We start from the raw sequence: 25,935 nt of genomic DNA, 5'->3' as shown, positions 1-25,935 counted from the left end.
AGAGTCTAGAGTTTTTATAAAATCGGTAAGAATGTTGTAACTTATTTCATCTGTCTCCAATTTTATTAATCGCAGTAAATCTGCGTCAAATCGTGGGTGTCGATCACTTGCAATTACAAAGTTATCAATTAAGAAGCCTTTTTGCCGGTGAAATATGTCAGAAACGTTAGGTGTAAGAGCAAGTTTTGGCTTGAACCTTTAACGGTTCCCTTCAAGGCAACCCGCACCACTCCGTTCACTATGCTTGAGGTAACGACCATCGCGGAATGTGCCCAATTTAACAGGTCGCTGTATTTCAGCAAAGGTGCATGTAAGTACATACGTACGTACATGTACATATGTATATACGTGTAGATATGTATCTATAAATGAAGCGGGGGAGAACCTAAATTGGGGCGAGAAATTCCACTCGATTTCGATGGAGTAGTTTCAGCCCTCGATTACTTAAATCTTAGCACGGAATGGAGGACGAAGTAATTAATGATAAAATTATGAGCTATGAAACCAATTTCTATCGCAATAACAACAGCGTACTTTATTAAATATCTATCTATAAATATATAAAATCATCTAGCATCGAGTCAATAAAAATCCTTTCCGTATAAATGTTCTACAAATATTTTATTTTTAAAGAGTAAAATTCGATTTTAAAGTTTTTCTCAAAAATATCGTATATGACTAATAAAATTTTTGCCGCAAGCGAGATATTACCTGCGAGAAAGAGAGATTGAAGAGAGTTTTCATTAAGCTCATGTAATACGGCTTTTAACGAGAATCACTTTTCTGTAGGAATCACTTTTACCATCGTCTAGTTGCGCAGCTTCGTCGTTCCGAAAAAGAATTTCAAGCTCTTCTCTCAATTCAACGGAAAAAAGGGCAGGCGAACTGAGGCCAAGCTACCGAGGTGAAGCAACAGTTTCTACGAACGGACTGAAGTACGAGCTAAACTTTAATACGCCAATTAAGAAGAATGGAAATCACACGTTTTCGATCGCAAACCGAATGCTTGAATGATTGAATAATTTTGTAACATAAAGATCACTTTTATTGTTTAAGAACTATCGATTTCGACAATATAAATATTTCAATATTAATGTCTTTCCTGAATATATTTTGGTTATTGGAAAAGCTGTCTCCTTTTGTGGTAAACGCGGCGGTGAAAAATTTGTGAGAAGGGCGTACGCGAAACTCATTAAATTTATTAGACCGATATTTATGCGGCGTATTAAGTTCTCCGCCGCGCGATTTACGGTCCTCGATATAACACACGGCCAAACGGATGTAATTTCGGAATATTAAATTTTCCCCGTCGACGAATACCTCGTATACGCACACACATACGCGTACGCCAACCAACACGTGTATAACGTCAGATTTTCCCGAGAAATACGTCAGATGCTTCGAGCGAACAATAAAAGCAGATTAACGAAGCGCATTGTCAGTCAATGGGGATAATGCTCTTAATCTCTTCAAGGTGCACTCAACGGAGAAAATCGATTTGACTTCGATCAATAACGTTTCAAGGAACGTTAACATTTGTTAATTAATTTGTCAAAACTAGTTTGGAGGAGATTTAAACCGCCGTATATCTATAGATTCTTGATATAAAATTATGCAAGTATTACACAACTAAACATGAGTAATTATTAAATTAGAGGTATAATAATATAATAGCAATGGAGATAAATGCAAGAGTAATTATCTTTCGATACGTGATTTTGATAAAAAAAGAAAAATAATTTTGTATTTATCTCGTTCAATTAAAGCAGAATAATTGTATTTCGTAAAGCATTGTATTACGATTATAATATAATCGTACGCCAATTTCGTCGGTCCGTGTTATATATGTTTCACAATGAAAATTTTCCAGCACAACGCTCTTCCAGCACGAGAAGCTATTTTCCAGCGAAGTATCACGGTGACTATAGGCGATTGTCCGTCCGACGCAAGCTGCTCCTCAAGCGGGCCATCCAATAAATCCATTCTATCTTGAGCGAGCACATTTTTCGTTGCGCCGCAGATTTCTCAGCGCGGGATAAGACCGTCTCGCTTTATCTCCTCTTCTCGCGAACGATGAAAAATTAAGAAACTTCTATTCGTTTCCCCGTCGTTGTTAATATCCCGGCCTGATTTTTATTAAAACTCAAATTATAAAGTTGTTCTAAATTTTAAATTCGAACGTGTCCATCGTAGAGAAAAGCTTGTTACGCGAACATCTCCTTTATCGATAGACTCGTTCCGTCTCGTACAGCCGTTCTTTTCTCCAAGCCGTTTCATTTCGCACGAATTTAACGCACGAAAATAGGAAAACCACATTTCTCCTTTTTTCATGAGAAAATCTAAATAAATTAACGCCTCGCTCGACTACCTATTGCATCTTTTCTTCCGCGCGTGTTCGGCTGCCGGATCCGCAAGAAAGCGTGCTCGAGTTCAAGGGCCGGAAACGAAATCAAGAAAATGGTACGTCGAGAATTCATCCCGAGGGCTCTTTTCTCTCCCGCTATTGTCGCACGGATCCTTTTTTTTTTTTTTTCATTCAAATCACCGCGCCATGACACTGCTACTCTCGGCCCAGTCACTCTCCGGCACAGAAAGAATTTCCTTCTCGTCTCATAAATACTTTGACGGCGATCATCGCTGTCGCTTCGTCTTTCTATGCCTCGCGATTAATCCGGACGTGCTTTCTTCCCGTCGGTTCCTGTGTCGTCGAAATATGGTATTTTCGATGCAGAGCGGATGACGCGGCCTGTCATAAATTTCACCTTAAGTAGACTTTCTGAAATACTGACACGAAACGAATAGGAGAGATATATCCTCATGCATTTTTTAAACATTTCCCTTTTTTGTCATCTAACAGAAAATAACGGTTCTGATTAATAACGTTAATGCGATTACCGTAAAATTTACATTTGATCTGAATTTTGTACATTTAACAGAATTCCGAGTCGAAATTTTGCTCCTACTTTGAATCTTAGAGTTTTAAGACGTATGTAAACTCTAAAGATTTATAATTAGGACATATGTCTCTAGAGATTTATAATAGGTTCTAATCCGATAAATTGAGCTCCTATAGTGAGCCTGTAAATGGCAGTTATCGAAAATTTCCTACTTTTAGGTTCAAAAGAAGTTTTTTTAAATAGAAGCTCTCTGATTAAATATTATAATATTAAAAGAGGTCCTATTTGATTGTTCAAGAATCAAAACAGATTTATAAGGTTTAATTGAGATTGAAAGAGATTCAATGTAGGACTAAAATTTCGACTCGGGATTCTAAGTTTTCATTTTGTCTATTAGAGTTCTAGATAATCAGAGAAGTGAAGATTGACTTATGTCAGTATATAATACTAGGAAATAAATACTAGGAAAAGTATTAAAAATGGCGTTGTTTTCAGATTGAAATCCGCCCTTAACATTGAAAAATATTTACTAAATCTGACACATATTTCTTTGATTAGTACTAAGTAAATATTTACTTACAGAAAACAAATATTTATTCAATGAAAAAAATGATAGTTAATTTAAATTAATGGTTTTTGTATCATATATATCGTTATATGTAAATAAAATATTCTAATTCACATAGCTGTTGGTGTAAAATTATCCATTCGGCAGCCATTATATTGGTCGTGTTACGATAACTTCTCTGATTATCTAGAACTCTAATTCTAATTATCTAGACCTTTAAATCCTGAAGACTAATTCCTCTTAGAAAATGGAAAATCTCGAAAATTGTCCGTTCACACTCGGCATCCATTTTTACATTTGAAATTCAATAAATTCAACGTCCTTCGATCCACTGTCGAATCGATTCTCCTTCGTGCCTTTTTGATCCCGAGAAAAGGATTATGGTAATAAATATTTTCACGAGTATCCGACGACATTGTTCAATTTCTCTCACGAACGAGTTCAAGTCAAAGGTGAGAAATATTTTAAATTGTTCTCTTCGAAAAAGAGTAATGTTTCAAATGGCAAAATGCCTTACGTCGACGCAACGCCCAACGTGAATGTAAGAAGCTATCGATTTATCTATTTTATCCCATAATCGTATTTTCAGCGTAAGTTGTTTGTGACACAACTGTCCAGTAAAGTGTATATTATTTTACAGAATTTTAACGACAAATATTACATAAGTAACATAAAATAATTTTTTTTGCAATAAAAAACTTAAATACAATGAGATCCGACGCACGTAATAATTTCTAAAGCAGACAATTTTTCATCTTTATAATATAAATTTTCGCAATTAGATAATACGGACGAATTAATACGATATAATAACAGTAATAAATAATAACACATCGTGAAAATAATTTTTATTTAATTCTCCAACGTAAAAGTTCATTTTAATAAATCATATTTCCACGGAAAAATTAATGTGAAAAATTACAGTGATAAAAAAAAAATAAATTCGAGATTGAGCAGATGAATCAAAAAAGAGAAGAGTGAATAAAGTTCAATGCAAAGATAAAATTTCATGATGCCGTAAGAAAGCGCGACAATCCAGACACTCACGTAAAATCCCAGTAACTAATGCGGAGCAGCGATGCGGCGTGCCAAGAAGAAACTATATGCAACTGGCACGGGCAGTAAACATTGTATCACGACAAGCATTTCTAAAATTTTCCACGCGGTCATGGAAATAAACAAATCACAGCCAGTGAAAATGAATTCACAAGAAATACTTTCATCCCGGTGAGAAATCATTTTATTGCAAGCACATACGAGAAACTGATCTTTAATCTTGAGCTTAGTAAAAATGATTTGAAAAAAATGATGTTGATAATTCGCGTTAAGCTTCATGCTGCGAGACCATTCGTTAGAAATAGGAAATGCAACAAATCAATATAAATTATTGCAGTACGTTATATATCATGAGACGAAGAAAAATAACGGGACTCTTCGTTATCTACAATGTCGAGTTTTATTAATTTAACACCCGAGTGCACATGCAAAAAATACAGTTTTATCTTCATTTGAGAAACAATGAGTTTGCACAAAACAGAGGGTAATTAACAATTCCGTCGCAATCATGAAAAATTGAAAAATACCGTTTAAAAGGAATGACAATTGCAGTCGACTCTGGATAAATGGCAAAATAAATATATAAAGAGAATTAAAAAAAAAATCGAAAAAGAAAAAACTGTTTAATGCAACGTATCAGTCGTCGAAGAAAATTATTTAGCGATAATAGATTACTTGAAAACGATTTACATCATCGTGTAAAGATAAACAATTTTTTAACGAACTGGGACGATCGATTGCATGCAAGAAACCATTGAATAAAAGATGAGATCGTTTATATTTCGTACAAAGTGCATTATGATAAAAAGTTGAGCTATTATTGCGCTAATTGCAGGGGAACAAAGGTGCCAACAAGGAAAGTAAAACCTCTAAAAACCGAGCGACGACTAGGCATTGTGTCTGGGTTATTTTTGCACGGTTACGAAATACAAGAGCCCAGGAGCGAAATCGTTAGAGGCGGTAGAGCGCGAGTTAACGGTTCGTAGGATGCGCACTGCATCACGCACGCCCGAGTTTTCTCCACTTCGCGAATGCAACGAGCTAGCAATCCCTTCCGATTGGCTGCATTTGCGCGGCAGCCGAATGGTTACCAGTGCATTCGTCATTGCGAGCACGCGAACCCGTATCTCGCGAAAGAGGCTTTTCGAATTTCCACCGACAGTGCACGTCACTCCGGAGCGGTCGTCCATAAATAATACTCCATACGCCATGTCACCGCACTCCCTGCGTTCCGACACGCGCTATAGAGAAGTCGTTACCGTTTATTACACGTCGTTTAATTGGCATCGTTAATGCCACGATTGCTGCTGCTTCCCACCATCTTCGCGTCAAACATTTCTCTAATGGATGCGCCCGTTATTACTAAATGTGTTTTTTAATCTTCCGCCAACAATATTGGACTTTAAAGGCACAGTCGATTTTTTATTGTGAATTGTGATAAATTTAAATTTATAAAAATTAAGCAAAAAAAATCCGACTTCTATTGTGGCAAAAGTTCATTGTTAAAATTTTCATAAATGTATGAAAAAATGTTTTTTTTAATTTTAACATTTTACAATTCGGAAAAGTAATCTGCAATAAAGTTCAAAGACCCAGATTGCGGATAAAGGCTAAAAGTTTCGCATGTCAACGAAAGGATTAAATTTGCATGGATATGTTAAAGCTGTGGAATTTATCTACAATTTGAAATAGTTAAAATATAATATAGATATATAAAATATAATTTGTCTAAAATAATTAACATATTAAAAAGGTGTAGATTAAAATCAGTTAAATTAGTAAAAGATAAACGTATTTATTCTTTTTCGCAGCAGGTTTTGTAAATTTCCAACCTTCCTGTGTTAGGTCAAGATTTATTGGTGATATTGTGCATTACATCGATGATGGCTTTCGCATGCAGGGTGTGTACGCTGCTGATAAAGCACCGCGAATGTTCAGAGACTGGTCGCCGTGATTATCGCTGAACAAAACCGTTTGTTAACCGTGCCGACCACCGAATTTGGACAAGCGCCAACGGATATCAATAGCAATGCCAGACACAATACATGAATGAACTTTCTTCCCCGCGTGCGCAAACAATGAATATTTGCGTGCGCGTTTGAAAATTGAATTAGCCGACGTCGAGAGAGGTTGGCCGGATGTATATTATATGAATATGCTCGATAATCGCGCGCAGACACGTTGAGGCATGTAACGATGACAAAGCTACGACAACTAACGACAATGTAACTTCGTACGTTGATTAGAACGGAATATACTGTTATCGCACCTGCGCTTAGGGCTCAAATTACGTTGAGAAGCGTATGGTATATACATGCGAAGCTGACAGTTGAGATCACAATTGAACAGCTGTTGGAAAAGTTAAAATTAATGAACCAAACGTTTTCGTGCTAACTAAAGTTCGATTTAAAAGTGATAATGTACTTCGCATCTCGTGAAAGTACTGTTAGTAGTTGAGCATCAGATTAAAATTCCGTTCAAAGAAGATCGACCTTATTAAAGTCAAACCAACAAAGTTTTATTATTTACTTGGAATGTAATCGAAAAAAAACTTTTTAATTTTTGATCGCGCACATTTCAGAGACTATATCGATGCATTGATACGTTTACTTTATTATTGTATAAAAATTAAATGGCAACGCAGTTTTTTGTTAACGTAATTTCAATTGAGTGAAGAGAAAATTTTAAGACGAAAAAAAATATGTTTTATATCGAATAGACGAGCTCCGACATTAATGACGTATATCAGTGTTTCAATAACAGAATGCCACAATAAGCTGGCTACATATTTAAACACGAGCTAAAGTGTTTCGTGGCTGGCACGAGGAGAACGGCGCTCAATAATGGAAGTTCGACCTGCAGTTTCGCCGTTGCGGCGAATGAATTGCATATTTGCACTGTAATACTATGTAATACCGCCGGATACCAAGTTTGTTCGAAAACTGTCGCGTTATATCCTGGTCACGTAGAGCCTTGAGAGTTTTGCCCCTTCCGCTCCTTTCCAGCCGCCGGAGCCAAGCTATCGCACGTCATCTACTCTACTTCGCGAAATCCACGAATTTTCGAAGCTGTGCTCGACGCCACGGCAAATTGCTAAGAGCGTGCGAGAGCTTCCGAAATTGCGCGCACGTCGATAAGTCGTTGACAAACATCAATTTTGCACGAATAAGCAATCAGGATTTATTTTCGGATTATCCCGGCTCCAGCAAGCATACTTTTACGTCGTACACATTGAACGCTAATCACTATCTAATTAACAACGTATAATTATCGATTTATATTGAAATAAATTCATTCCATCGGCATTAATCGATTTTGCAGATTCTATCATGCGTTCGCATGTATTATCCGATAAGTAAGCAAAGATTATGAATATAACAGGAAATTCCCGCTTAATACGCATTTCATAACAACATATAGTAATTATCGCGTACATTAAAAATGCATAAAAAAAAAACAGACAAATTTATTCAACTGTAACAAGACCCATGTGATCAATAAACCAATAGCCTAGAGTCGTCTAAATGATTGACATACGATACAAGAGCAAGATCAGCTGTAATGAAGCCAATGCCACGATGAAGGCAATGGCAGTGATCGACGTTAATAGAGGCAGCAGGACGATAATCGATAAGTCGGAGCTGAATGACATAATCCGTCCGCGATCACGTTACAGCTTGATTGAACTTTCGTCTCGGGACGGACATAACGTACAGTACGGGAAAGTAAAGTTTACGTGGTGCACAAGAAGTGCGTTAATCCAGCGCGATTTAAACTATTCTGTCCGTCCGATTTATCCACGTGGCTTTAAAACGAGTTTGCAATTCACCTGCAACACATAGGCCGGCTTAACTGTCGGGGTCGCCCGTTTCTCGGTTCTTGTAACGCCAACGGTACGTCAGGGATTGTTTTTTTTCCAACAAGACGAGGGAAGGAGGGGGGGGGGGTGTTTTATTCCTAGCGTCACTCTTGCACTCGCGAGAGCGCAACTTTGGTTTTGTCGTTACGTCCATGTTACGTCACGTGTAAAGCCAGGAACACAGAAAAAATGTAAGAAAATAAGCAGTAAGTGAATCAGCTAATCAATGGAGAACGTAAGATTATTTACCTTCTCTATTGTGATTGGCCAATTACGCTGATCGATTACGCCTTGCTTAATTCCTCCCGTGACAATTAACGCCTTGATTTCGTCGGTCGAATAAGATCGCTTCGTGATTCTTACGTCGACTTAATTGAAATAATATCAACTTGTCTCAACTTGCTCACGTTTCGCGCTTTGTTCTTCGACAGGAGTACTGCACACGCGGAAGCGCCTTTTTGTTGCGAGATATCGTCCTAGTCCCAGATTCGAGTGTGCAACGCACATTCAGATAAAAAAATTTTCTTTGATTTGTGAAAAAATTTCTTTGATTTAAAGAAAATTTCTTTGATTAAAAAATTAAATAAAATTTGTTTGATTTAAAGAAATCATGATTTGAACGTCGTTTCTTGGATTTGAACATAATTTCTTTGAATGAAACAAATTTTATTTGATTAAAAAAAAAATGTTTAAATCAAAAAAATTTTTTCTTTAACCGTATAGAAAATTTCTTTAAATCGAAGCAACCTTTTCTCTGAGTGTACGTCTGATAAAATTCAGTTTATAATTTGTACGATACTTAGAGAGGAGACGACAATAGCTACATAATTAATTTAACACGAGAAAAATTGTACCACGAAGAATCGAAACCGTGCGTGCAGTTTTGCGACGCTCTCGTTTATTAACTGCTCTCTCGTTGCGGTAACCACGAAAGTAACGCAAACGCATATTATGTATAATGTTACCCATTTGCGACATATGCATTTATCGCGTACGTTTGCGCTGACCACACCACAGTTATCGACGTGGCTCCATTACGTAGATTAAAACACCATGTGGACGCTATACGTCAGGCGATCGGTAGAGTCGCGTTTCGTGACGTTTGAAATTCTCAGAAGAATGGTTAGGCGAATCGGGAAAGGTGGTATTCATCGCGAGAAGATTAATCGATCGATTGGATTGCGTCGCGAATTCATTTGGCAACGAATCGACAGATAAGATGGATGTAACTTCGCTCTACTTTCCGTCTGTTCTTTTCCTTTACCCCATCCAATCTTCACTTTCGCAAACCGATATCTCGATCTTCGTCACTACCGATGAGATGGCGCTTGTCAATACGGGAGAACGTGGTCCTTGAAGTTGGGTAACAAAATCGCGACAAGATTCGTAATTATCTGTTGTAAATCTCGCTCGTTTTGGAAAACATGCATTCGCGTCGCTCCAATTCACAATTTAATATTACGAGGGATAAAAATCTTGACATTTAAGTGCAGCGCCAAGAACTCTTTTGAAGGTCAGCGCATTGTCCAAATAAAATATATTTGTTACAAAACGAGCGACGTGTGTATATATGACGGCTTTGAAACTTTGCCAAGAATGGCATTTCGATGCTACTGACAGTGTAACATAGAACACGCTTGGAATTCTCCATTTTGCGATTGAATAAAAATACCATTAAGCTTTCCCGCTAATTAAAGGCCGCTTGAATTAACGGATAAAGGGGCTCGTGTTCTATTTTCCATGTAATGCCGTGGTAGAGTATAATATTTCAAAAATGTATTCTATTTCACCGTTAGAGAGATAATCGCTTATAAGATGATATGGTTATTCATACATGTTCTTCATCATAATAATTAATCCTATTATCCGATATACTAATTTTTCTTCTCAAGGAATTATTAACAATATTGAAATAATATGATGTATAATAATAATAATGCAAAATAATTAAATTAGAAAATATCTATTTCGAGAGATATTTGCATGATAATTAATTAAAATAAAAATGCAAAGTAATGTGTGTGTATGTGTGAGTATATATATATAAAACTATTCTAAAAATTTTCGAAATTATTATTTTTTAAATTAATTTGTCTAAATGTAGATCAAATTTGCAGCAATAAAAAATGTAATAGTGGATCGATTTATAACGCATATTTTCGCATAATAATTTAATATATTTATTAAATGCTTTTAAAAAGCATTTTATTTTATTTACCTTAAAATATCTTATAAAATGTATTTTATATATTTTTCATTGCAAAATTTTAAATATTTGAAATAATAATAAAATATAAACACATGTTTATGACATGGTTATGACATATTTTTCTGGACAATGTTAGAGCATATGTATTATTTAAATCATTCATTTAATCGAATTAGCTATTAATATCGTTAAATATTCATACGTGAGAAATTATGAAAACATTTTTGTTAAAAATAGTATTCAATGAACGCAACTTTCTGCATTTTGTTTATTAATCGTTTATTATTACGATAATAATTATGTTTTGCCATATTTCTATTGAGAAATATTGTATAATAAAAGATAATTGATTAAAAAAAGAATAAAAACGAATAAATTATTCGTACAACGTAATTGTATCTCGGAAATATTTTTCCATTGAGTATAATGGCTATCTCTTATACAAAGAATCTATCCTATAACAGAAATTTCACGGAAGAAAAAGTAAAAGAATTCTATAAAGATAAATCATATTAAATAAATACTTTGTTTCAAAGAATTTGCTTTAATAATAGATAAAATTTAAAATTTTCTCTTAATAATCTTTATAATTAATGTCCAAAAAACGTTATTGTTCGGCGAAGCTTTCTCACTGACAGCGACTATTCTTTATATGAAGATCCGAAAAGCGAAAGAAGAATAAAAGATTACTAAGCAGACGGGGAGTATGCGCTGGATTTTTATAGCTTGAGTGAACGTAACTCTGGATAGCCCGGCAATTTTGTGGTGTCGTTAATCAGAGTCGACTATTCTCCGACGAGTGGCTCACCACGAAATGGCTATCGTCACTCCCATCCGAGGCAATCCCTTCACGATAACTACGTCCTTTCCGCAAAGCGTCGAGAAACGCATTGCGCCTCGAAATGTAACAGCTATTAATGCTAGAATATACGTCTGTTTGAATATTTGAGAACTCGAAAATATTTAAATAAATTTCGGTAATGAGAAGCACGCGTCCAAAAACATGGCAGCATAAAACTTGTATAGTTCTTGGTAATTTTTAACACATCACGTCCAGACGTCTCTGGATGTGACGCGTTGAACATATTCTTTTCCAAAGTCATATACGGTACCGTAATGCATAACAGTGGAATAGCGTAAAAGTGAAAACTTTGGATGTGATTCTTACTGCGAAATGGAAAGAATATCGTTTCAATTTTTCCTCGATACACGAAAATTAAAGGAAGTCATAATTGCACATTCAATGAGATTGATATTCTAATTAATGTGCCATTAATTCGAGGATGCGATGCAAGCTAAATCACACCAAGTTTCACTCAGAAATTACAGAATCGATATCTCGGTATTGTTATTTGGAATCGTATAAACAATCAAACAAAATTGCATTCTATTGTATGTATATTGTTTTCTCTACAATCACATTAGTGAGGCAATTTTTGATACATCATTCATAATAATGCATCAAAAGCGCCTTATTAATGTATTTCTATATTTGCCTTTTCCATAAAATCCTTGCAAAATTGTTATTAATTAAAAACAGTTTATATAATATTAAAAGATATCATGCTTCCAATATATTCATCTTTTATGTAAAGCTCTATTATCATTCTTTTATGCGTAAAACAAAATTATTCCCAATTTATCAATAATCCATGTTAAATGATTTGACACAATTAAAATGAATATTAAATTTATATCGTGCTTCGAGAAGTGTAAATATAGGATAGCGAATTTTCGGTAGCGATGTCAAATTAACCGGATAGAGAGCAAATCGAAACAATGGCGCTCATTTCAATTCGGCCTCGCGATACTAGCGATAAATCAGAATTAGACATTGTTGGTAATTAAACAATCGACGACAATGGAGATTGGAGGAAGTACCGGCTCGACCCCGGCACCGATTCGGGGTTGCAAACGAAATTAGTCTCACGGGCGTCGCAGTACCGCGCGACGTGCTGATTAAACTTAATTTATGTAATTACACTTGCCAAGAAGTGCTATTGTGTGCTCTACGAACTTTCTCTACGACGTAATATAATGTAACGTCGCGCACTTTGTCGTGGTCGATGACGAGGTAATGGATTGCATTGTTTCGTCGTTAATGCGACGTTAATATTGAGAACCTATCGCACAAGTTAAACCCCTTGAGTTTAATATCCTCATTGAAAGTTGCGTATCGCAAATTACCTTACTGTTAATAAAGATTTCAAGGCAATACGTAAGTAATTGGAATAAGAATCGCGTACCTTTGCATATTTTTTTATTCAACCAATTTACCGATGTAACTACATAAAACAAGTTAACAATAATTAAATCACGATGAATTCAAATCACTATTAAATTAGTGTATGTTATTTTATAAATTGTTATTTTCATGATAAAAGTATTTTTCAATTTAATCAATAATAAATAAAACTAATTGTTCTGTTATTATGAAAATCAAAAATCTGCAAGTTAAATAACGTCCATTCACGAGTCTAAAATAACAACGTTGACGCAAAAAAACTGACGTCAATCGATGATTAATTTATGAAAGAGTGAAATAAAAAAACATTAGAAAAACACTGCTGGTGACTGCTTTGGCAATCGAAATAATGGTATTTCTGGCTATCAGCCCATACATGGAAACGCTATATGCCGATATAGTCGGCGGATATCTTGCAGTTTCTCGCTTTACCGCGGTTGACCAAGAACGACGAATAATCTCCGCGTTCAGCTAATGATAGTTTCCAAGTAGTTTTCGAGGTACTCTCCTGATTCCCGAGTTGCCGAGAACATATCGCCACTACTAGACGACGATGCACCCACGAATTTTGCACTACGTGTACGAGATGAGGTAGCGGTTGATCTATACCGGTCACTTCGGGACTACGGCAGACGTAATCGTGTTATCGTTCACCGCTAACAGCCATCCCGAGCGAATCCATGCATCCAGACATCACCACATAAACTCGTCGGTTTAACTCGCTAACGACGACAGAACAAACGAGTCCAGATGTTCTTTGTTGGAACAGTCTTTAAAAAAAAAAAAATTCTTTTAAAACCCTATTGGCAGCAGAGTTTAAAGTTACGGATAAAAGCACATTCGAGATTCTGCGAATTTCACGATCAATTAAATCACTCATATTTTAATACCCAATAGTAAAAGCCGCAAAATAAAAGTCCACGTTTAATATTTAACTTTACTTAATAAACTCTCACAAAAAAGAAAATTAATTTTATTTTGTAGATTGAAATTATTAATTAATTAAGACACGTATCATACAATTTATATATATATATATATATAAAACATGAAAAGTTTCCTATGTGCGCATATTTAACGTTATTATTATTTTAATTATGACGTAATATTATAATTAATTAGTAATTTATTTTAGAGCGAAATTGGAAAATGATTAAAATAATGGTAATTTGAAGTATCTCGTATATTTTTCCATTATTTAAATTTACTCGCTTGAATTCTGTCGCAATATCAGATGATCGTTTTGGCACAGATTCCACTCGATTGCGCGAGAACGGTCGGTCGAAACAGGACATACGTAAGCACATTAGTCCCATTTAACACGTTCCAGTGGCTTTGTCTACGGTATCATGTGTGTTTGTGGTATAAGCGTCGAATAATTGGGTTGTCGGGAGCATGTAGGAGCATTCGGACGTAGGTGGAAGAGGAAGATAGTGTCTGTGAGCGTAAGGTAGAGATAGATATAACGTATCAGTCGCACGTGACTTGATGCATGCAAGCGATTGCACGTGTCGATATGTTACCGCATCGCTCCATCGAGCAGGACATGACGAAGATCAAAATGTCCTGTGCTCTGTCACGTAGCGCGAATATCAAATAAACTGCCTCGCGATATTGCATCAATATCGCGAAATTGACGTGCAAAGTTTTTTGGATCTACGCATTTCTCTCTGCTAGTGACGAAATTTAAAACAGTTAAAAATTTTTATTACGGATGAGTAATGAGTATTAATTCTCGCAAAAATGTGACACACTTTTCTCTCTCATCGATTTGCGGCATTAATTATCAGGCAGAGTAAACTCGGGAGAGATAAGCAACGGTCGCGCTACAAGTCAGAAGAACTAACTTTGTAATACTTGTATTTATAATGAGCTTCTCTTGAAACGACGTATTCTGTTAATCAGCGAAGTGCGCGAAGAACGGAATACGCTGCGTTCCTTTGATGAGAGATAGTAAGGATGACGACGCACTGTAAGCCGACTGTAAGGAGACTGCGTGTAACTACGGGCCGTTTACAACACAGCGGGTCTGATCTTGCAAGGGAGCCCCCCAGGGCGAGTTAGACTAGACAAAGCCATTGAGAGGATGTCGCCCGCTGGGGGGTACAGATAGGACATACGATGCTCCCTCTTCCTTCTCCTCCACAAGATGATATCGTATCTCCTCTACGTCCCAGGATGATGCTTCGTCTCGTTCTAAAGGTTAGCTGCTTTGCGACATCAGAATCTATAGGGCCGTAAGGAATCTTCGCTCAAGAGTTCGAAAATGGCTCTGGCTTTGAACTTACGGCTTTGTAACTTGATAATTAGCCCTTGACTAACGCGCTCCCATTTTCTATCTTAATTGACACATCTCCCTCTGAAATACTTTACTTTTTAAGAGAAAAAAATCTTTGTCAAAAAAAATCTTTGTTATAACGCTTGGAAAAATTAGCATTTAAGATGGAATCAGGCTCTCGCGTAATACGTAGCTAATAGCTTGAGATGTAAATCACATCTATTAATATTTATATTGTGAGTAATTAGATAAATTCTATCATTTTCGATATCATTTCTAACATTTAAAGCTTAGATGCTATCGGTTATTGATCGTGTCGTGTATGTTAGAAATTTATTTTAAATTAATTTAAGCTGCAACGCATTAGTCATGACAATTGCGATACTAATTGTTATAAAATATTTTAGGTAGTATTATCCTTTGATATCAAAGAAAATTTCTTTTCGATAAAATATCTCTCTCTCTCTCTCTCTCTCTCCTCTCCCTCCTTCTCTACAATTCCGTATGTTGTTTCCTTGGTCAAATGAAGATTCCGCAGTAAACGACAGCGAGATTGGGAGGCGTTTGTGCAACGAAGCATATTTCGCATTCAGTCGATAGCAGACTCAACATTGCCTCCACCGCAAGATTTGAGGCTTGGTGTCGGATATAAAGGATATGCTACATTCCTGAGTATAATATCCGCTTTCGAGGAACGACTAAATCTGATTTACGTCTTTAATAAACGGAGTGAGGGGAAGCGGGAGAATGTGCAGGCACAAGAGAAACAAATAATTTTACAATCGCTGTAGCGTTACTACGTTAAACCGTGAATTCGTTTTGTTCATTTAAACTCAAACGAAAATATCAAACGCACTCACAATGCAAACAAAATTAAATTTTGCTGAATATATTCCGGTACACATTTATATATCTTGTGGCGAAATAATCATAGATTATTAAAAAAATTATTCAAAAAGATTTGAAAACCGCGAATCAGTTTTTGTATAATTTCTTTTATTTTGTATATTATCTAAATTCACAGAAATTAGGAAAATAAATAACGATTGATAAAGGTTGAGAGAAGCCATCCTTACTCAACTAAAAGATTAAATGCCTCTTCGACATTCTAACTCTGAATCTTGTGTATATTTTTTCGCGAAAGAGAAAATCGAAATGACGTAATACGACAGATTGGAAAGAGCCATCACTAAAGTCCAAAGTGCACTTTAAGTTGCCTCCCACGAGTAAGATTCTGCACACATATAGGCCAACCAACCGACTACTTTCACCCAACACGGCTGATTACACTTCGAAAACATTCTGTGGTAACTAACGTTCGCTGGTGTCATCATCTCGCCAGCTTCATATGTCAAAAACTCGAAGCTGAAACAGAGAATAAAATCTCGAATTTCCTGGACTTTGTCACCCGAAATTGATAAAAATATCACTTGTATATTACAATATACCTTTCAACGTAAATTATCATATTTAAATCATCTTCAGATTCATTTTTGTTAAGTCATTATTAAACATTATGGGAATATCTTGGCTAATTGGAGAGTCGTTGTAGAATTAAAATATTGTCATAGCTGATTACAAATTACATGCTGAATTATACTTTTATTTTCATTTTTTTTTTAGTTTATTAATGAAACAATTTATCAATTAATTTATATTTCAAAATGTTTTTATTGCCTATAAATAATTATTATTCTTTATATATTTGAATATGTATTATATATTTATATATTTATATATTTTTCTATGTTACCCTTTCACAAAAAAATTGACAGCTCGTTTGGAATTGAATAACGAGAGTGTAGCAGCTACATTCTTAGTTTGTCGATAGACTGACAAAAAAATAATGTCTATTTATATATTGTATATATAAACACGGACATTACTTTATTTTTTGTCAGTTACGTCAGATGTACAAAAATCTATCGACAAACTAAGAACGTAGCTGCTACACTCTCGTTATTCAATTCCAAACGAGCTGTCAATTCTTTTGCGATACTAAATTTCACATCGTGACACTGCGCGATATGTGTAACCAACCGAGACAGAAGGAGTAACGCGGTTAATGGCGAATGACATAAAATACGGCGTGAGAAAGTCACAGGCAACCTGAGACGCTCTCGAAGGAGAATTCGAAAAGACATCTGCCATTCGATTCTAGGCATCAAACGGGACTCGATGCTGCTAGATCGAAGACGAAGAAAAATGAGCACTCCACGCTGAGAGAACGTGCAGCATCCCAGATCCCGGGCACGTGTCTGAAAAGTTTCGGGCTGGAGGAGATGTGAGAGATCTCAAGAAACTCGAGCGTAAGAAATTGAATAGCGGCTAAAGTGTATGTACCGGTCCGATCTTCGATAGCCAACATAGCCACCTTCTCAATACAGAATTACGATACATCGAAGTTATAGTACGTCAGAGTTTCGTTAAGACTTATCTACTGAAACTGATCGGCACGATCTTCATCGACACGAACTTCAGAGTAGAGGCGAGTCTTTACGGAGCAATAAGATTAACAAATAAAACATATAATAATTTAAAAGATAAAACGTACAATTACAATTAATTGCCGTGCAATTATATAATATATATAATAAATGGAAAAATGTACCACACGTTATGATTATTAATAACGTTGTACGACATACGGAATAAATGGATGAACAGAAAAACTAAATGGAAATAAGCGAACGATTAAAAGCAACGATAAATCAGACTTTAATAGTAATCGCAGTAGTTAGAGTCAACGACCCGGAGCAACGGTGATTCCGACCTAAAGCAACTCCGATCTCGATCAGGGCCACCTACTCAATCTGCTGGTCGCCATCCTTCTCTCTTCCTCTTACCCTTTCAGGTTCTTAATCGTCTTGAGCTGATTCGTATCCGAGAGTCGTTCGTCCGTGCAGATGCTCTGTTCTATTGCCGTAGTATCTTGCTTGTTCTCCTTCTATCTTCTCTGCCTTTTCCCTCGACGCCCTTACTCGCGTCGATCCTCAATTCCTTCTCGCATTTCACTGCGATTGCCAAGTATAAGCTCGGAAGGTAGATCAGAGGAACTCTGTAATATTGCAGAAATCGTGGCTGCATCTCCTTTTCGTTGTCTTATATAGGTGTTTACACTCTTCGCACAAGAGCCTATTCGGCGTGTAATGGGAGTATTTCGCGAGGAAATTGAAATCTCTCGACTAACTCGCGTCGAGAAATATTTACTCACGCGTACGCTTAAGAGAAACGGAAATTGATTACTATTATTGGGAAAGTTTGCAAAATATAATACATTAACAGAAATCATTATTTACACTCTGTTTAATCGCGTAAAAATCGCGTAAACTCACAAGCAAACTGTAATTAAACCGTAGATATAATCAACTTCACGATAAAATGCTCAAGACGATTGCATTAATATTCTTTTGATAAATAATTAGAACCACAATCTGTCGTTTCTCGAACGAATCGTCGGGAATAACTGCGAGAGAATTGTGGAAGATAATCGATAGGAGCGAGCGAATCTCAGTAACAGAAATGCGGCTGACGGCCCGAAAATTGATAACGGGATAAGATAGTTTCCATTTACTTCACGTTCTCGACTTTCGCTATGATTTACAGCCACACTTGAAGATATTATCAGCCGTTACGCCCATTTACAGAGAAATTATTGCGCGCCTTGTACCGAGGCGTAGAACGTTTTCAGATACAGAGTACGACTCGCGACCGCAAAATATGTTGTCATACGATTTTCCGTGTTGTTTATACGACGGAAGGATTTTCGAGAGAATGTTACGATCGCAAGTAAACTCTCAGCAATTTTTCTGTAGTCTATAATATATCATCTGAGCCGTGTTTCTACCAACTTCCATACGCAGCTGCGGCACAAATTTGCATGCTCGAGTGAAGTATATTCAGGCATTTGAAAATATATTCGGAGCGGATAACGTGCGATAAAGATAAATTATGCTAAATATGCGCGATAAAAGTACGCATTAGCACAAAAATTCTTCATAATTTAAAAATACTAATCTAGAAGCAAAAACTTAAAAAAAGTCGTAGACATATACGGAGGAAACGATTTTACTCGTATTCAAAAATTTAGCTACAGATTTAAAAATAATTTTGTTAGATCATCAACATTTTTAGAACATTCAAAATGAAATCCGAATGCTAGAATGTCAATATGAATTCAAAGAGAACAGTCAAATAGATAAATAAATGAATGATTGCGGACAAGGTTCACATCACTTCAAATAAAATGAATAATTAATGAAGTTGAAATCCAGACTCCTCTGACGTGTTACGTGGATAACAAGACATCGTCGCTCGCGGCTATTTACTGCGGTATTCCCCGTATAATTCTCCGTAGAATAATTTAATTGCGGTTCTGTCTAATTTAACAATTCTCTGCGACGTTCTCGCGTGCTGAATAAAGTGCACGTGATTTGGCTGTGATCCGCAGAAAATTTCTCGCGTTCGCGTAATAGGTGAATGTACACGCAATGAGAACAGCTGGCGGACCACGTGGTTTCTTCTGTTGCGGCACGCTCTGAACGCGTGGTACGAATGTATTCATAGCCATGACACCTCCTGGCTCTTCCTCACCAGTTCCTCGTCATCGTCAAATCGAGATCTGTGCGCTGAAATAGACGGCTGGGTGCTATTCACCCGAGCGTACGCGCTTGAAATAGTTAATACTTCTCGCGTTATAAAGCGCTCAATCAACACCGTTTTCCCTCTAGTGTTCTTAGTAACACGTATGTGAAAGTACAATATAATCTTATAATTCTATTTACTTTCGCCTCCGACTCCCAGGAGTACGCTAAATATTTTGAAACCTCCGCTTTTCCGGCGAATTCCGGCAAATTATATGTCATGTGCTGTTAGAACAGTAGCTAAAAATCGCAGCTGGAAAAAAAAATATATATATATATTTTACCGAGAATATGACGCTAATAAGGCTTCTGTCTTATCACGAGTGAAGCAAAAGTACGTTTTCGTGAAGATCTGATAAAATGAACAAACAGTCGCGTTACGACGTCAGAGAGGACGGGACCTGACGCTGCCTGCAATTTTCCTCAGCCGGCACTTTTAATCAAGAAACGCGAGGAGATGGAGAGAGAGAGAGAGAGAGAGAGAGAAGCGAAGCCCTCGAAATAGAATCTCAGTTACCGCGTTGGGACGCGGTAGTTCAGCATCTTCCTCAGGGCGAATACATGTCCCTGTAAACGCCGCGAACATGATCTCCGTGGAATTACATTTCGCTCTCAACCGCTGGAATGTTTCCACCATTTGATTTTCTCTCCGCCGCGCCGCCGCGCGTCTTGCCGTATCCATGAGACGCAGCATCACGCTCGAGAAGATTCCTGAAGAGCTATATGCATGATGCAGCATGTGCACGGCATCTACGACAATTTACGGTTTTGCAAGCATGCGTTTTTGATTTTCGATTGTAATACTTGGACAATTCGTTGCGATATAAAGCAAAATCGTATTTGAAAATTTCTGTTCGCAACGTATAAAAAATAACGCGATTGACTGGGGATGGAAAATATTTATAAATATTTTCGTGGTTGAAAATATTCTATATTTTGGATAACGGCAGAATTTTGCTGTATCTTCGCGTTGATCGTGTAGGCTAAACACGTCATGAGTAAACTAAAAATGTCCTCTTCTGGTGTTTCATCTCGGTATATTTTTCATCGTAAAAGTGCCCGAGGGAAAGGCAGAGAAAGTGTATGTCTAAATGAAGAGATCGTTTGAAAAGGGTACGACTTGAGGTTGACCTAAGTAATTGCGCTTCGGACGATCTTCATCCTCCTGGTTAAATGAAAAAAAGAAATGATCATTACGACCTTTGTCCATTCTCCTCTTTTTCGAAGATTTTCCTTTACTTGTCATTGGTTATTTTTTAACAAGTTTGAGAAAGAGAGGAGAGAGATTGGCGTTTAATCAATAAAAAATTTACAAATAAAACGGACACAAACAAAGCGTGTAAATCTTTGAAGCATACAGAATAATTTGTAAAATAAACTTTAATGTCTGACGTATGTTATTTTCAAAATAAATGCTAAAATGTGTAGTTAAAAGATAGTTGAAAAAGAGAGGACGAGTTAGCAAAACGTAAATGTTTTTTTAAAATCCCAGCATCGTTAACTTTTAAGACGAACCTGAATGACGTTTTCGCGCGTTAAAATATCTGAAAGGAATTTCACGTATGCAGTTTTCGTGAAACTTTGACTCTCTAATGAAGTGACACCGGTCATAAACCTAGAATTTCCTCTCTAAAATCTCTCTACTGCAAGTGCTCTTTAAGTTCACGTGATTATCAAAACTGTATCATCGGTACTATTTTAACACTTTATGCATATATTTTATTGCCTTTTCAAATCTCGTAAATTATTATTCACGTATTTCAGAAAAAGCCCCAGTTTGGAACTCCAGTTTGTAGCTTCGCGCTAAATAAACTCATCATATTTACAAAATATTTGTCGTGTTTTATATTTATTCATCTATCCGTGATGAGCAACTCGTTGAACTTGGAAAAAAAAATATCAAAAAAAAGCACAGCGTCAAAACCGAAAAAATACAAAAAACCGAAGAATTAATTAACATTTTTCTGACATTCAATTTATCAGAGATAAATATAATCAATGAAATAAATACTTGTTCAACTTCCTAAAATATTTGCGAAAATTCTTTTGCGAGTTTATTTCGGTAGAACGTACATTTGCAAGTGCAAATATTTAACGAAGTTTCTTCGGTATTTCCAAATAAACATCTCTACTATAAACGGCCGAACAGTCCGAACGCCGAAGAATGAGCACAATTCGTTCTTAGAAGTGTTCTCGTTGTAAAGGCTTTACACCATACGGAACGTTTTATATCCCGTTGTCTTGCGAGGATAGTTCTAGCACCTATAGACCCATGATCAACGCGATCAGATAGAGAAGCTATCAACGGAAGATAACGATAAATCCGGAAAAGAAAGAAAGAATGGAAGGCCACTTGAGCCCTTCGATAATGGCGTGTCGCGACCACGCGAACACCGATTTTCTCGGTCGACTTGCCTCATGCGCTTTCCTTTTTAAGATAGATAGATCTCTTTAGGGTTGGCGTGCCATTACGGTCAGTCACAGTTCTACAGTTCCTCGTTTCTTACTTCCCATTCTACCCTCGTATTTTTGTAGGATTTTCGAGTAATAGGAACAATCGTGGTGTTTGCCGGTATTTTCGACAAAGATTATTTCAATATTATATTAAATTAAGTCATTCACACGAGATGACGCTATATTAGTGACACATTCATACATGGCTTTGATGAAGTATGTAAAAATTTAACTAAATATAGAACTAAAAATAATTTTGTTTTTCCATCATCGAATCGTAACTACGTAAAACGATTAAACATTGATGATGCCACAAAAAATTTTAACATTCATTATTAGCGGCTAGTTTAAGCGTCCTGGAAATTATTATTTTAATGTTCCAAACGAAATTATTTCCAAATTTGTATTTAGCTAAATTTTTAGCTATCTCAATAAAAACTTTCTTTCATATAACCGTAGAGAAACATTGTAATTATATTCCAATTAAATTATTTAAATTAAATAGAAAATTCACTTCGTTACCTATGCCGTATAAAATTGTATTAAATATTATTGTTATCATAATATTATATAAAGTTTCAAAGTTATCCCAAATATTGTCGAACGTAACTTTAGCCATCTTCTCGATGGACTTCTGTACAAACTGTTCGTTGCGGATTTCCTATTCTAATTAGCGAGGTTTACTTCGCGAATGTTCGCGAATTAAATAGTCGTTCTCGGAGGACACGAGATAAAAGCGATCTCTTATAAGAACGGCTTGCATTTAGTAAACGGATGTACGTGCCAACGATATACGCTGGAGGATGAAGGTATGTCGTATATGCGCGCGTGACTCACCTTTTGAAAAATTTTTCCATGGCGCTCACGAAAGAATTCTCAGGATGCACACTACGGGCGACTTAAAAAGTACGGGCTGTAGACATACTCACCTGAAAAATAGAAGGGATCTACATTACAACCACATTATGTGTTACACGAAGCGCGAGTTGAAGAACAGCTCATAATAACAAAACGCGTAATTTTCTTATATAAATTTAGATGCTATTAATTATTATTTGTAAAAGAATATCGCAGTATCATAGCTGCGTTCCATTTGTTACTCACACTTCTTGAAATTATTTCCTTGTTATTTATTGAATATTAAACAAAGGTAAGTGACGCTTATAAACGCTGTAAGCACCTAATGGAACGCACCATTTAATACTAAAAAAATTAAAGAAATTCTGTATTTAAACGACACCACTATTTTTTTCTCACAAATCTACAACCGATTGCGACGCTAGTTCTTCGGTTTTGTACATAGATATCCTGTCGCCCAGATTTACACCGATAAAACGCGAATACTCGCGAATATCGCGAATCGACAGAATTTCCTTCCTTGTGGAAGCGCTACATCGGTACGACCAAGTGGGTCGCTTCGTCGTGTTATTTCCGGTTTGTTCATGTAATGTAATTTCCTGTATCAATGGAACTCCACTAACGGTGGCTTTGCAGAGTCGCAAACGCTTTCTAATACAAAACAAGGGAGAGATTCTTCGCGAATTTTACGAAACTATTATTAGTAAATATTATTGCTATTATCTAAAATGTCAATATCATGACTTAAAAAATATATAATTATTGAATAAACTTTCTCCCTCTCTTTCTCTCTATTATGAAACATGTGACGATATTTATCTGGAAATTCTGTAAGTGAAACTTTAACAATCCAATCCATTTATATTCGATATTTGCAGAGCACTGGCACAGCCAGTTATCAGCAGAACGACTATAAATATTGTTGCAATGTAAATGTACTTATCTAAAGCGCACAACGAGTTATGGTCGGTGGTTTCGTAAACCACTTGGCTGTTTAATCGACATATAAAGACATTGAGATATTGATGATAATTGTAAAAATAATTATTAGCCGATTCGTTTCAAATCAAATGATTATAATGTTCATGTGCCAATCAATTAGTGAAAAATATTCAAAGATACCATTGCCATATATATAATATGCACCATTTACATTACAGCACCACTTAGTCAGTGCTCACCGATATTACTATACCTGTATTAAAAAAAAATCGATTCCAAATAATACTCAAATGGCAAAATGATTTACAATAATCGCTGCCCGCGTGATAATTGAAAATGTAACGCAATAATCGTTTTCAAATTCGTTGGCCATTATTCTCTTAATTAGGTTAACTTATCAATTAATCGCGGTGATTGATAATTCCCGTTGAAATACAGTTAAAATGGGCGCATAGCAAGCGGTCAATGGTATGTATCCACCGTAGATATTGCCGTGGCATGCAGGTGACGATTCGATCAACCGCTTCGCGGTGAATATTCGGGTGCATTTTCGATCGTCGACCCCGAAATCGCATTTAAACTCATTCAACAGAAGTCCATTAAGAACTTTCAATTCCCAACTGTAACATTAAACTTAGTTTCCAGTACTGAGAAGTTCGGAACACTTATCTATCTCGAGACGAACAATTCTTTAAGGATTCTTCTTTCGATCAACGAAGGAGGAAAAGCCTCATTTCCTAAAATAGGCTGCAAGTGCACAAGATTTAATCAAAGTGATAGACTCTCGAACAATTTTACTAATTTGTCATTTCTAATTCGTTAATTCTCGAAAAAAGTTCAACATTCCATGAATTGTTATAAGCATCACAATGTAATATTTTGCAATATCTTTCAAATGCGAATTCTTGATAAAACAGAAATAAAATCCCCGATTTTTCTGTATTATATTCGTATTTATTTATCGAACATATTTTTCATGCGCGTTATTGTCAGTCCATCAACGATATGCTATATTTCAATTTTATTAAACATGATAAAATCGGGTTAAAGCCCTATTAAATCAGTTGGATCTATTAAACGTTGATGTTTCAAATAAACAAGAAACTCCGTTACATAATCTGTAAGTCCATAATATTTTACGCCGCACGATATCGCGAGATTGCAAATCCAATTTGGCGCGATGTCCAGGAATGGAAATTTTATTTTTTCATCAATAAGAGAGCACGCGGTTATATCCGAGCATCATATTGGTGCTCCGCTACAGATCCGACCTGGATTGAAAGCCGGCGATTGAATCGCGTGCTCTCGGAAGCGATTAGATTTTCCCTTCGGAAGAGAAGGGGAAGGGCTGCTCGGTTGTAACACGTGTGTTACCGAGATTCAAAAACCGATTATTGTTAAGCCGCGACGACACGGTCGATACGGTCGTAACGGGCATAACGGACACGAAATTTGGTGTAGAACGATAGGCAGAGGCTGCATTCATGCATACAGCTAGACCGAAAATGCAGTTTACGATGCGGCTGAACGCCGCCATGTCGTGTCGTGTCGTGTCGTGTTGTAAGCGTTATGCGCGTTTTCGCTATTAACCTTAACTGTCCACCATCGTTGTTCGCGATGAAACGATACAACTAAAGAGTAAAGTGGTCCCCATTGCTGTTTGTTAAACAAGTTAAAAAAGAAGCGAAAACTAAACTACCGAAAGAAAAAATATCTTGAAGTAAGCAAAGAATAAGTCCTATTAGGATTCACCGAATAAATAATTTTCTTATGTTAACAGAATTAATGTATCAACAGGGCAATAAGAGTCAAATTAGTATAAAGTTAAAATTAAAAAGTTGCATATATTGAAGAAAGCCATTGAGATGAAGCTATTCTCATGTATCACAAAATTACTGATTTTTTTTTTTGGAGAATAATGTGAAA

At 36.2% G+C, this 25,935-nt stretch overlaps 1 protein-coding gene and 1 long non-coding RNA gene across 3 annotated transcripts in view; one reads left to right on the top strand and one right to left on the bottom strand.

Annotated features, from left to right (window-relative positions):
• The window catches only part of dnr1 (E3 ubiquitin-protein ligase defense repressor 1), a 162,291-nt gene that overhangs the window by 85,453 nt on the left and 50,903 nt on the right, over positions 1-25,935 (bottom strand). The gene's annotated exons all lie outside the window — the stretch shown is intronic.
• LOC105148827 (uncharacterized) lies at positions 2,631-21,587 on the top strand. Its single transcript, XR_015547505.1, has 2 exons — positions 2,631-15,036; positions 21,520-21,587. It is a non-coding gene; the product is annotated as an uncharacterized LOC105148827 (long non-coding RNA).

The sequence above is a fragment of the Acromyrmex echinatior genome, chromosome 14, assembly GCF_024713525.1.
Source record: "Acromyrmex echinatior isolate Ae372 chromosome 14, ASM2471352v2, whole genome shotgun sequence".
NCBI lineage: Eukaryota > Metazoa > Arthropoda > Insecta > Hymenoptera > Formicidae > Acromyrmex > Acromyrmex echinatior.
Note: the sequence above shows the minus strand (reverse complement) of the source record. Positions and strands in the feature narration are given on the sequence as shown.